The following is a 12,424-nucleotide window of genomic DNA, read 5'->3' on the forward strand; positions in this document are numbered from 1 at the left end:
CATATCATGGAGGGTTGTCAAGGAAAGGCTGCAGGCAGAGGGGCAGCAAATTGATTATCCAGTGTGCAGGAAATGTGTCTAAGGCCTCTGCAGGCAGGCGAGAAACCACTAAAGGCCTCTTTCACCAAGAAGCTCTTAAACATACCAGAGCTATTGTAATTATTAAGGGATGACGCAATGTGCTGTTGCATTCGTTAGTGTTGATGGTGCTCCAAATGTTGAATAACGTCAGTACACCCAAGCCTGGCTTCATTGGGGCTCTTATGTGTTCTCCACATCGGTCTCTGTCTAATTATGTAACCCATGTGTTCTATCCTCCCAGCCAGGGAGCAGCCTCTCATGAATGTATGGGCAAACCTAGTTGATGAATCTTGCACACTGCAAAAGAGAAACAGATCCTCTGATATGTTCCATTAAATTGACTTTAGTGTAACAAACCTACATTCCGATTCCCTACATTTTTCACATTATGGAAGATAAATGCCTTTTATCAAATATCAAGCCTAGTCCACATTTACACGAACCGAATGGATGTTACACAATATCATCTCTGAAGCTAAGAGTAAACCAATTGATAGAACAAACAGAAGGTCACTGTATCATTTAAACCTTCACTTTTTAGATACAATTTTGCTGTGTGTCCTCTCAGTATGTGCTAAGTGGATGTTGACCTTACCAAAATCCTACAGGGAGGCATTGGCTCAGCTCTAGTGTCAGTTACGCATAAGAGGAGGCTATCACCACATCAGGAATGAAAAATGAGCCCATATCAGATGACTGAATTGTGTTGAGAAGAGAGAGCTGGCAGGACAAGTGGGGAGAAAGATATGGAGCAGGGGTTTGGTTGAGGGATGGTCATCCTGCTGATGAACCCTTTGCAGACAGCGCCGATTGACCTGATTAGGACCAGTAATCCGCAGGTTTTCTTCAGGTCGCCTGGCCCTGCTGACGTAATCCCGTTGACCTGTAGGTGTACAGTACACCAGCCTACACACGCCCACTCCGGGTGTTACATTCCTCATTGCCTCATGCCGAGATTGTTTTGGAACGACACACATTTGCCCACATGCACTGCTTACACATTGCAGACTAACCTAATAAAGAGAGAGGACAGGCAGATGTCTGTGTCTGTGATCCACTCATGCTGTGTCACAGGACTTTTAGGCCAGAGGCGCAAATGTGTGGAATATCGTGCAGCTCAGCCCGTTTTCAGTACACCTGCTGAAATAACACCTACCGGCAACAGAAAATGACATACACTGGCAATTTTTGTTTTTTCTATTACACATTTTAAATTATTTGGTCTTTAACCTCTGGTTGATATTGAGTGCATGTGGAAGCTCTGTGATCCTTTTTCATAAGAATAATCAAGAAGATGCAATAATCTTCAGAGTCAGAGTGAGAGGAATTGTATCTCATGCACCAATCACCAGTCATATCCTCTGTGGTTGTCTTCTACGCCGGGTTGTCAAGGCAACGGCAACCTTTTTCTTCTGTTACAAAACATCTTGAATGAATGAATAAAAGCCTCTCACTTCATGTATTTCGGTTTTTCATAACATCATGTGCTCTAGTTTACTTTGGCTCATGATATTCTGCCTTTTAGTTCTGCCCTCATACCCCCAGGCTGCTATCTGAGATTGGGTCTCAGTATTGAAAGTTGTTGTGATGCTGAGGTTTGGTTATTGAAAGTGAATTGTATATATTTGTTAGGTTTGAATAAGGGTTCATGTAGACTGTCTTGGTTGAGGTGTGTCTGGATGGAATGTGAGTTATTTTATGATGACTACTGTAGATCCTCTTATCTTTTCTTCCTCTCTTAAAATGAGACATGCATAAAGTCTGCATAAAGTTGAAATTCGGTCCATGCAACAGCTCATTGGTTTTTAGCTGCATTGAACTGTAGAATCAAATTTTGTCATTACTATTTAAATGGTAAACTAAAATATGGCACATGGTCATGTTGGCCTTGACCATTGGCATTGAATAATTCTTCATTAATAAGTGTTTTGAAATGGATGAGTAACCACAACATGGCCCCAATTACATTTTAAGGGATAGTCTGAAGGTGTGAATGTCCTTAATGTTGCAGAGGTCAGAAGGGGTAAGTGAAAGATGCTTTCCCTCACTAAATTGTGGTTTCAGCTTTATAGCAGACGAAGCCACTTGTAGTTTTCACTCCACAACTTATGTTGACTCTTCACAACCTACTAAACAACTTTTTTTCTTTAGCTTTCAGCTTGTGCCCATATTTAAACATAGGAGTCTTGATGCCTCTTTGCTTGAGTGTTTTTATTTATCCTAAATTAGGGACTTAAAATCAATAGAAACATACTTTTTGCTGCTATCAAAACATCTAAACACATCAGACATATTTTAAAACTTCATAAAGACAATCTCAACAGTGATGATGTCCCCCTGAGGCTGTATAACTGGAGAATTTGTTGTTGTTTTTCACTTGTAAACATCATAAGGCCTTAGGATCAGCTGTGTATATCTTTAAACAAATCTTCTGTCAGATCTTTGGCCCAATTGGTTTCTTTGAAAAGGGTAAAGGGGCTAACATAGCATACTCCCTACAGGGATGAATGTGCCCTAGTTGGTCAGTACTCCTCTTACATAAATCACCTTTTTCACTTCATTTACCTCATTGTTTTTAGTCCCTTTCCATTCCAGCCTGTGATGGTGTTGAGTGAAAACCGTGGGAGCCTTTTGCAGAAAATGTGAAGCATTGGGATATCAGAGGGGAGGAAGAGACGGGAGCTGAATCAAGGGGGGGGGGGGGGGGGGGGGGGGGGGGGGGGGGGGGGGGGGGGGGGGGGGGGGGGGGGGGGGGGGGGGGGGGGATGTAAACGCCGCCATAGCAGCAGAGACAGTGAAAGTCGTGCACGAGCAATATTCACATGTAGAACAGCGTGAGGCAGCAATCACAGTTGCCCATCTAGACAGATGGTGTTGCTGATTTCATTCATATTGGTGACGGTTAAGAAATAGGATTGTATGCAGTTGAGCAAAAACTCAAGAAAAGGCAATTATATCACATTTGCATCCACCAATGTATTGTCATTGTCTTGTAGTTCGTGCCTATGCTGCAAGAAATATCTGGCCTTTTAATCTTTTTTTTTTTTTTATGAAAACATCAGAAGCACAGGGAGGGCAAATCCGTCTTAATAGCAGATGACTAGAAATGCAGAAAGTTACTTGTGATAATACACAATACGTTAAATATGTTGTTTGGGTGATATTGTTTCTCAACATAGAACCCTTCAGAAAAAAAAAAAATATTGTTCCAACATAATTATGCTCATAGGGAGGTGTTTCACTAGGGGGGCTCTGCTTTGATTTGCTGCTGGCATCCAGACCACACAAATCTATTAATGTCAGTGATATTACCATAGATAAAAGGCCAACCACGCGCCTGCCCTCACATGACAAGGTGGAACAACATAATGCTGAATTAGTCTGGTAATATGCAGTTCAGCCAAATACCAATATGTATCCCAGTTTTACAGCAGCATGTGCACAAGGTAATAAAAAGTGTGGAAATAAAGAAAGTAGTTAAGCCATAAGGTGAGAGATATGAACCTGCACCAGGCACATGGTAAAGAGGGTTGTTCTATATTGCCCGATTTCCTTCTTAGATGAGGATGCTATATCCTATACTCAATTGAATCTGACTTTCTAACTGAGGTCATGCTCATTAGCTATGAAAATCAGATTGTGCTCACAGCAGCCCACATCCATCATCATTCATCACAGACGTAGTGATGCAATGAGGGGATGATGTCTTTGTTTTAAAGTTATGGCACTTCTGGCTTGCTCCTCTTACCTAGTCTTTGTTTCATTGCCTAAGTTAAGTGAAATGGCTGGACTTTCCCACATTCATGGGAGTGAATTTGTTTTTTAGTTTTCGCTCTACCCGACACAGCTCTCTTTCCAGACTTGGGTTTCCTCCCACAGTCTGAGGACTGAATTCAGAGGCAAACTGGAGAGCTTTGCAGTCCAGGCACGGGTAGCTTGGTTGTGCACATGATGTTCACTTTGTATTATTCATGAGTAAGAAGTCAGGGGCTTTGCGGAATATTCATTTTGAAACCTTAATTAATAAGATGGGATTCTGTCTGTCCTTCATATTGGTTGGCTGTGATTGATGTGGTGATGGATGGATGTCCATGGACGTGAATTCTCTGTTGCTCCCAAATGGAGCTGTCTCATAATGCTGTTTGGATACAGTGAAGCTAATAGAGACCAGTAGTATACACGCACATAAATACATGCATACACAGATGCACAGTTTCACCCGTCATTTCCGTCCTCCACAGAGAAAGTGCTGGATAAAAGGTGTTAAGCATGTTTTCTAGTAGCCGCAGTCAAGCTGTCGTGCGCCATTGGGCCTTATAAAATGAAGTAGATCATGCCGGCACGGCCAGATTTATGGGGTGCAAGCAGATGTCGCACACCACGAACGAGCTCCTAGGCAACCGAATGCCAGGACTCTCTTGTGGACTTACTGGGTTAAAATGAGTTATTTTATGGCGAATGAAAGACTTGAGCCAAACATCTCGTTTAAGATTAACCCATCTCCCAGAACAAATAATCTTGGGCTGATTGGAATCTGGGTCCCTGCAATCCAGCAGCGGTTAAAATTGGGGCTTAGTGCATTATTAACGGCGTTAACGCAAACCCATTTTAACGTCATTTTTTTCATCGCAAGATTCAAAACGTTTTTTTTGGGCCTAGCAAACTAGTAACACCAAGTAACGTTAGAAAAACTACCAGACCACACCGGATCAAGCTAGACCGGAAAACAAAACCGGCACGCCGTACACACTTGTTTGGTTTTGCAAGCCGGCCAAAGAGTAGTAACATTACTTTTTGAGTGGATGATGAGGGCGAGACGCTGAAATGAATGCCAATAAGATTCTGAATGGAAAGTTTACTTTTTATAAGTTTCCACTGACAAGACCAAAGTGATCTGTGGGTTTTGTTGTGTGTTTTTTGTCGAACTGAGCTATCACCCCCTCGTCAAAGTATTTTTTCAATCATTTATTGATGGACAGTGTTAGATTGGTTGAGAGATTATTTGCTCCGAGTGTGAATGACTGCTCCAAGCGAGTAACTGAAGACTACAGTAGGCTACGTGCCAATTATGTTTTCAATAAAAAAAAATATAAAAATGCTGCCAAACCCATACATTTCCAAGATTTTTAACATATAGCCTAGGTCTGCACAATTAGGGGAAAAATAGGAATCAAGATTTTTTTATTTTAGAATAAATTTCATAATTCTCTCCCACGCTTTTTTTCTCACAAAGTGTAATGTTTATTGAACACATGAACCATGACAAAACAACTAACTGGCAGTCCAGAACATATATTTGAAAAAAAAAAAGTCAAAGTTATTTATAAATTGAATCATGAACTGAGATTGCAATTTGTTTTTAATTTAACATGTAATTTATTTACTCCAAGACAGGGACAGCGCACAATAAAAGATTAATCTTGTACATCAAAAAAATATGCGTTGTGCCAGGTTCTAGCAGATTGCTGTTTTCCACCTGTAGTCCTTGGGCAGGTAATGTGCAGGTGTTTTATAACGATTAATCATGCAGGCCTAATACAGCCCCATTGTACCATATCAAACGCCTTTTTGGCATCGAGGGAAATAGCAGCTATTGGGGATTGTCGATCAGCTACAGACCATGCCGTATTAATGAGACGTCTGACGCCAGTTCAGTTGCAAAACTCTTAAAAGATTCTGCTGTGAAATCATCGGGCCCTGGGGCTTTACCCACAGGCAGGGCCCTCATTACCTCTTTAATTTCTTCCTATTGTCAAATCCAAGTTCTCTTTGCTCTTCAGTTAGTTTGAGAAGCCCTAGTGGCTCTACGAAGGAACACATTTTTTTATTAGTAAAATTAATTAACGACCTATGGAGATCAACGCAAAATTCTTATTAAAAACTTATTTTATTTCTTAACATCTACACTTGCTGTGAAAACTTCTCCAGAATTGGATCTAACTGCAGACATAGTGGAAGTTGATTTCTTCTGTCAAATCTTTTAGCTCAGACCTACGCCTTTCTATATTTTCTGGCTCCTGTAAAATGGAGTAAGGCCCCTTCTCTCACTTTGAGGATTACAATATTCCCTGTCAAACATCCTATAGCAGTGGGAGGCAGTGATTTGGACATTAAAAAAAGTATATCCTAGAATACGTCCTGTGCACTGATGCAAAATTTGTATAATCTCTCGTAGCTGGGTTCAAAATTCTCCAAATATCAGCCAAGCCTAAAATCCCATCATCTGTAATGTGAGAGAGGCTCTGGGGGCCTGCATACTTCAACCCCACTGTAGTCCAGAACTGGATCCATCATCAAATTGATATAGAACAATATTGTGGATCCCTACAGCTTGTAATTTATTTTCCAAATCTAAAAAACCCTGATCTTCCACATTAGGTGCATATTTAAAATATGCATGTTTACCTTGTGTTACTGCAAGAACGATAATAAATCCTTCAGAAATATCCTTAAAATGCTTAATTAATCTAAATCGCTGGTGCTTGCAAATCAGTGTAATGACCCCTCTACTGCTGCTAGACCCCACACTATGAAACACATATCCAACCCATCCTCCTCAACAATTCTTCAGATTTTAATATCAACATTTGCGTTTCTTGCATCAGGTTTGTTTTTAAGGCTGGACAAAACCTTCCTCCTCTTGATGGGATTCCTCATTCCATTGACATAACAGGTGGAGAAACATACAGAACTTCAGTTAGACAACAGAATATATTAACATATCAAAGCCATCTTCTGGGCACAAGCAACAAGTATATTTGTTTATACATATTTGTATAAACAAATATACAAAGTGGTGATGACTACACACAACTAAATCCCAAATACTCACAGAACAGTCCATGAGCACCTGAACCTGAACAATGCAGAGTTGAGTTTTTGGTTTGTAATCCGTTCTCCTTCACACGCTCTGTCTCCTGTGCACTGTTACCAAAAAATACAACCAGAGTAATACAAAAGTAACTATGCCCAAGCACGATCCTGGCTGGGGTCTCATACTAGCTCCTGTCTGCTATGAGGCAACACAACCATAAGCAGAGGCCACACGTCATTATAAATCCCTCGCCAACAAATCGCTCCATCTTTTTTATGAATGTCATTGCCTTTTGGAGGGTAATCAAATGTCTTAACTCCAGCCTTGGCTTCTATTTTAAGTTTGGCAGGATACAGGTTTTGGAATCTCACCTTTCTCTGATGAAGCTTTCTCTTACACTCCTTGAACCTGTCGTGGTTTATCTTTGTCCCTCTGGAGAAGTCTGGAAATAGCATTCTGATGTTATTCTGCCAGGATAGCTTGCCCTTGCCTCTTGCCTCTTGCCACCCGCAACACCAGGTCCTGGTCCGATGAGCTTAGGAATCTCGGGAGAATAGTCAATGGTCTGCCTCCTGCCTGGAGCTGCTGGCCGGCGGTTCTGTGTGCATGCTTAATCTCAATCTCTCCCTCAGTCTCCAGCAACTCCTGAATCAGCTGTCCCAAAAATGTCCTTGCATCTCCTCCTTTCTTGCCCTCGGGGATACCCACAAAGTGGACATTATTGTGTTTTTTTCCAGAGTATGTCGACCTCTCTCTTGCTTGACGCAGGATCATCCCGTCGTGTGCTTCTAAACTCTCGACATGACTCTTAACTTCATTCATTCTGGTGACGTGGTCGGAGAGGATGGAGAATGGAACGGTGAATTTTGGTGAATGGAGCGGTGAATTTCCTTCAGACTTTCTAGCTCAGTGAAGATTTACTCTAGTGCTGCGGCTGTTTTACTAATATCCGCCGGCGACATGTCACAGCAGTGGCCCCATTTGGACTCCTTTTAGCTGCGTCTCCACCATGGAGCATATGCTGCTTAATGTCTCCACTGGCTGCTAACCAGATTTTGCTAGGTTTTGCCATTTTCGGCATCCAGAATGTTTCTTGGCCTGGATGAGTATTATCTTCAGTCAATATCTTTTAAAAGGATAAATACAGCGCTCACCTTTTGCCCCGCCATTAGATCACGTGACAATCCCTTTCAGTGCTCATTCTCAATGTTTTTTGGCTTAACAGAACAAACAAATGATGCAACTTTAAATTTAAAGTTGGGCCTTGGAAAAAAGACGTGAGAGTTTTACAGACTGATGTGTCAAAGTTGTGTTTAGGTTGTCATGTTGCTTATATAAAGCCAGAGAGCATTTAAAGCAAGACTTCAGTCTCTGAGTGAAGGCTGGTTGAGGAAATCCAGGTCACTGCTCTGTAAAATGGGTGCCTGTTGTGAGCAGAGAATGTAAGGGGCTCTGTATTTCCCTTGTCTGCACAGCCTGGCCTGCTCTGTTGTCTACAGTGCCTGGATCATATGATGATATGTATGCTGTTTGGAAAATAATCTGGGATACTGTTTAAACATGAGGCAAGGTTTAAAACAAATATTCTGTTTTGAATGAACCAGTTAACATCATAATGTATAGTGTTTTTTTGGTCATGGTTTTCTAACTTCTCTATCAATTTAATAATTACAGTTTAGCCAGCAATGGCTAATATTTTGAAAGCACTCTAGGACAAGGCACTCCTTTTAAAGTCCTAGATTGTCAGCATCAGCATCTCTCGTGGCAAAGAAGTTTCATTGTAAGCTCATAATTTATGGCATCTGAATAATGTTCGTACTATTAATTAATTATTGTTATTAACATTAACTGATTATTACTTGAATGTTGATAACCAAAGTTGAGCTGAAAAGAAAAATCTGATCCAGATTTACAATATAGTAAGTAAAATGAACTGTGAAAGGAAGGCTTAATCTTGAACCCGTTTCAGTTTTTGTTTCTTAATGCCGACCCACTTCCCTAAAAGTGAATTGTGAAAAAGGTTGACACAGGCAAATTGTTAATTTTGCTATTTTTAAACTGGAAAATAGCAGACATGTCTAAAGCTGTGCAGATATTACACAGGATGTGTTTGGAAAGAGCCTTGACCTTTCGAGGCAGCACCTGTAAAAAGGAGAATATCCTTCTTGGACCTGATCCAGCTAAAACCTAGGGCTGCACAATATGAGGAAATTATCTAATTGCAATTATTCTGACATTGTTATGGTGATAAAGATTCATGATATTGGAGGGGATGATCATTTTTGTATCATTATTTCTAATTTTCATTAAAAAAAATTAAAATCTAAAAAATGAAAGTGATTTATAGTGGGGTTTTTGCAAGAATCTTTTACTAAACCATTTTTTCCTTTACTCTGTAGTATACAGTTTGTACGTTGGGAAGTTTTTGCAGCATCACCGTATTTCATTCAGAATGGTTTGACACATATTTTGCCTTTTAACAAAAATGGGGCCCCACCTGCGATATACTAATTGTGCAGCCCTACTAAAAACCCTGACTAAGGATCCTTTACCTTTATAGTTAATATTATCATTGAGGTGCAAACAACAGATATGTTCATTACACAAGTTGGGGATGTGTCCACTCTATAGTTAGAGACACCAGGCATTTGGCATGTAATTTAGATGCTGACTGTTACTTCGGCTCTGAGTTCATACCAGTTCTGTGTGCCTCGCGGGTTTAACCTGAGAGGCTGCCCTGATATCCCGCTCTCTTTGTCGTAGTTCTGTGTTTGTTTAGCTTCTGAATGGAGTCCTGCTGGCTTAGCATGTTTTCTCTGTCCGGTGGCTTCTAGAAGCTTCTCTTTAGCCTCTGTTATCCTGGACTCAGTGAGTCTGCGTGAGCTGCTAATATCAAAAGGCACTCGCAGCCGTAGATAGCTGTCAGTGCCTGTGGGCTGGGAGCAATGTATGGTTTGGCTACGAGTTCAACGGAAAGGTTGAGCGGCTGAAATCTGTCCATTCCTTCCTGTCACTGACAGTCTGTCGGCATGTGAAGCACTAGCTGCCATCTGCTGCTGTATAAATAGGCAGTAGTCAGAGCTGGGGCAGCTGGCACATAGGCCAGGACTGCACCCTTTCCCACTGCTTTCTAGCTAGACAGGCAACCCCACCTTAAACCATTTTAATGTATTACTTTTTGGGGACTTTTTGAGAAAACCTGAGAGAGAAATGTGTGATAAGAAAAATGTCTGAACAAACCTCAGAGTTTCTGGTTATGAAACAAAACCTATTTTTGTGTTTACATGCTGTATTAAGATTTCTGATATTGTCTGATTTCCTAAATTCTTATAAAGCAAAAAAACAAAGAAACCCAGGTTTCTTTTTTGGGGCAAGGAATGGAGAGAACTCCTGTTAACAGATGTATGTGCATAATAAGAATAAATGACCCACAACTCCCACAATATTATTTGTCTTTTTACTGTTCTGTCACTCCAAATCCTCTGCAAAAAAGGAAAGTTGCTAATCAGCTGCATTTTAAACGGAGGCCTTTTTATTGCATGTAAACATTCTGGTTTCCTGACCAAATCAGATGTCATTAAATAACCCGGCTTCTTGGGTGCATGTAAACACAGTTACTTACAATTAATTTCAAATATCTCTAAGGTTCTTGTTATTGTTGTTAGATTTTTTTCCAACAATATTAAGTTTAATGCAGTCTCTTTACTTTTAATGTGCAGTTTACATTTAGCTGCCTTCAGTCATTTCCAACAAAAATATTGAAAAAACAATTATTGGTTCTTTTTTCTAAATGTGGCAAACACATGGATGGGGGGGGTGTAAGGCGGTGTGAAAAGGGTCATTGTGATAGAGGGGACTGGGCACATAAAGCCTAGTCATAACAGATTACCTAATGTGTTTCGCAGGCTCTGTTGTCAATTGCAATACCCTGCATTCAATGCATTGTTCTGGTGTCTTCCTGTGCTTTTTTCTCCCTCTCCTCTTTCCCAGTAGGAAGAGAAAAATGACGTGATCAGCCTTCTAAGTAGAAACAGTGGAGTTTGTTAGTAGAAACTTGGTGCATTTCTTTACTGTTAACCCTATTACTCTGATATAGTGGTTTATCTGATGAAATGGCATTGCATGCTCAAATCATTAATAGGTTGCAAGATTTGTTTGTTTGAATTAATAGAGGTGATGTGGGTTCTGGTGTGAGAAGGGTTGGGTCCTCCGGCTTGACAAACCTTTTTTGCCTGCCTGCAAGATTCCAGTTTTTTTGGCAGGAGTACTCAACAGAGGAGTATTGCATTGCTGTATGGAAATCTTTTAATTAAAGGCCACAAGGCATCTCCCTGACAGACGTAAAAGTGCACTGGATGTAAAGGGGTAATTAAGATACCACATGTTTGTTTCTGTTTTGGAGATGTTGTACGTCCTGTGTTGTGGCTGCGACAAGCTCAGCTGTTTGTCAAATGAGCACAGCAATGCTCAGACACTACTTTTAGCCCTGAGCTTTGAGCTGCATCCAGTGACAACTCTGTCACCTGTGCTGCAGCCCAGGCAACCAAGCCACCACACACTCTCTTCCAACAACACTGGATACAACACACAGAGCATTTCTGTGGCCGTGTCAGAATTTTCCCCTATCCAGTCTTATATAAAACTAAACATGTTAGCGTTACAGTGGCACTGCTCAAGCCATAGCATCATGTCAGCAGCTGCTTTGCTTTACCAATCATGCACAAACAGGTGTGCATTAGTAATGTTGTATGGAGATACACAGCATAAGAGCTGTGATGGTATTGATATTTCTCCGGATGTGGTGATAGGACGGGGCACACCAGTGGTTAGCCATCATACATATAGTCCCGCCATTATCCCATACAACACCACACATTTGTTTGGCATGTGGAACACTTGCAATATAACCTCATGAGTAACTTTGATTACTACCTGGGATGCTTTCCCATACACTAGGAACAAGGTGGTATAATGTGGCTTGGTGACCTGTTGGAGGTTTTATTAATCGTTTAACCAAAAAAGAATAACACTGAAAATAATCATTAGTAATTGTAGCCCTAATCTAAGTGCATCAAAGTGGTTGTCCTTTTCAGAGTGGCAGAACTTATTGGAACTCCATTTAGAGGTACTGTTTCTCTCTTTTTTACCTACAACTCAGAGGTCTCTTGGTGGGGGATCACGCTTAGAAATTAAAAAAAAAGACCTTTCTTTATTTCCAGAACTTGATTCATGACGTTTTTAAATTGTCGTCAGTATCAAAATAATCCAATGATAGCTCCCTGTACATTCTTAAGTACAATGCTAACAGAAACTGCTAACAGCTAATTTAGCATACTTGTATGTAATGTTGTTGAGTTGCCAAAAAGTTAACGTATATAGGCAAAAGGTTAATAAAAAAGAAAAAGAAAAACGGGGCTCAAATTGGACACCACAGATTACTCACTGATTTGTAATGTTTGCATCATGCTAATGTGCATTTTTGGGGATTTGGTTTTGGGGGGGGGGTTTACAAAAGTGTTTATAGCTTCA

The 12,424-nt window shown here is 40.7% G+C and overlaps 1 protein-coding gene and 1 long non-coding RNA gene across 19 annotated transcripts in view; one reads left to right on the forward strand and one right to left on the reverse strand.

The window, feature by feature from the left end:
- Positions 1 to 12,424, forward strand: part of kif1b (kinesin family member 1B) — a 63,930-nt gene that overhangs the window by 4,755 nt on the left and 46,751 nt on the right. The window lies entirely within an intron of this gene.
- Positions 6,540 to 7,093, reverse strand: LOC117948181. Its single transcript, XR_004657395.1, has 2 exons — positions 6,914 to 7,093; positions 6,540 to 6,733 (listed from the first exon to the last, which is right to left on the reverse strand). It is a non-coding gene; the product is annotated as an uncharacterized LOC117948181 (long non-coding RNA).

The sequence above is a fragment of the Etheostoma cragini genome, chromosome 7, assembly GCF_013103735.1.
Source record: "Etheostoma cragini isolate CJK2018 chromosome 7, CSU_Ecrag_1.0, whole genome shotgun sequence".
NCBI classification, from domain to species: Eukaryota; Metazoa; Chordata; class Actinopteri; order Perciformes; family Percidae; genus Etheostoma; species Etheostoma cragini.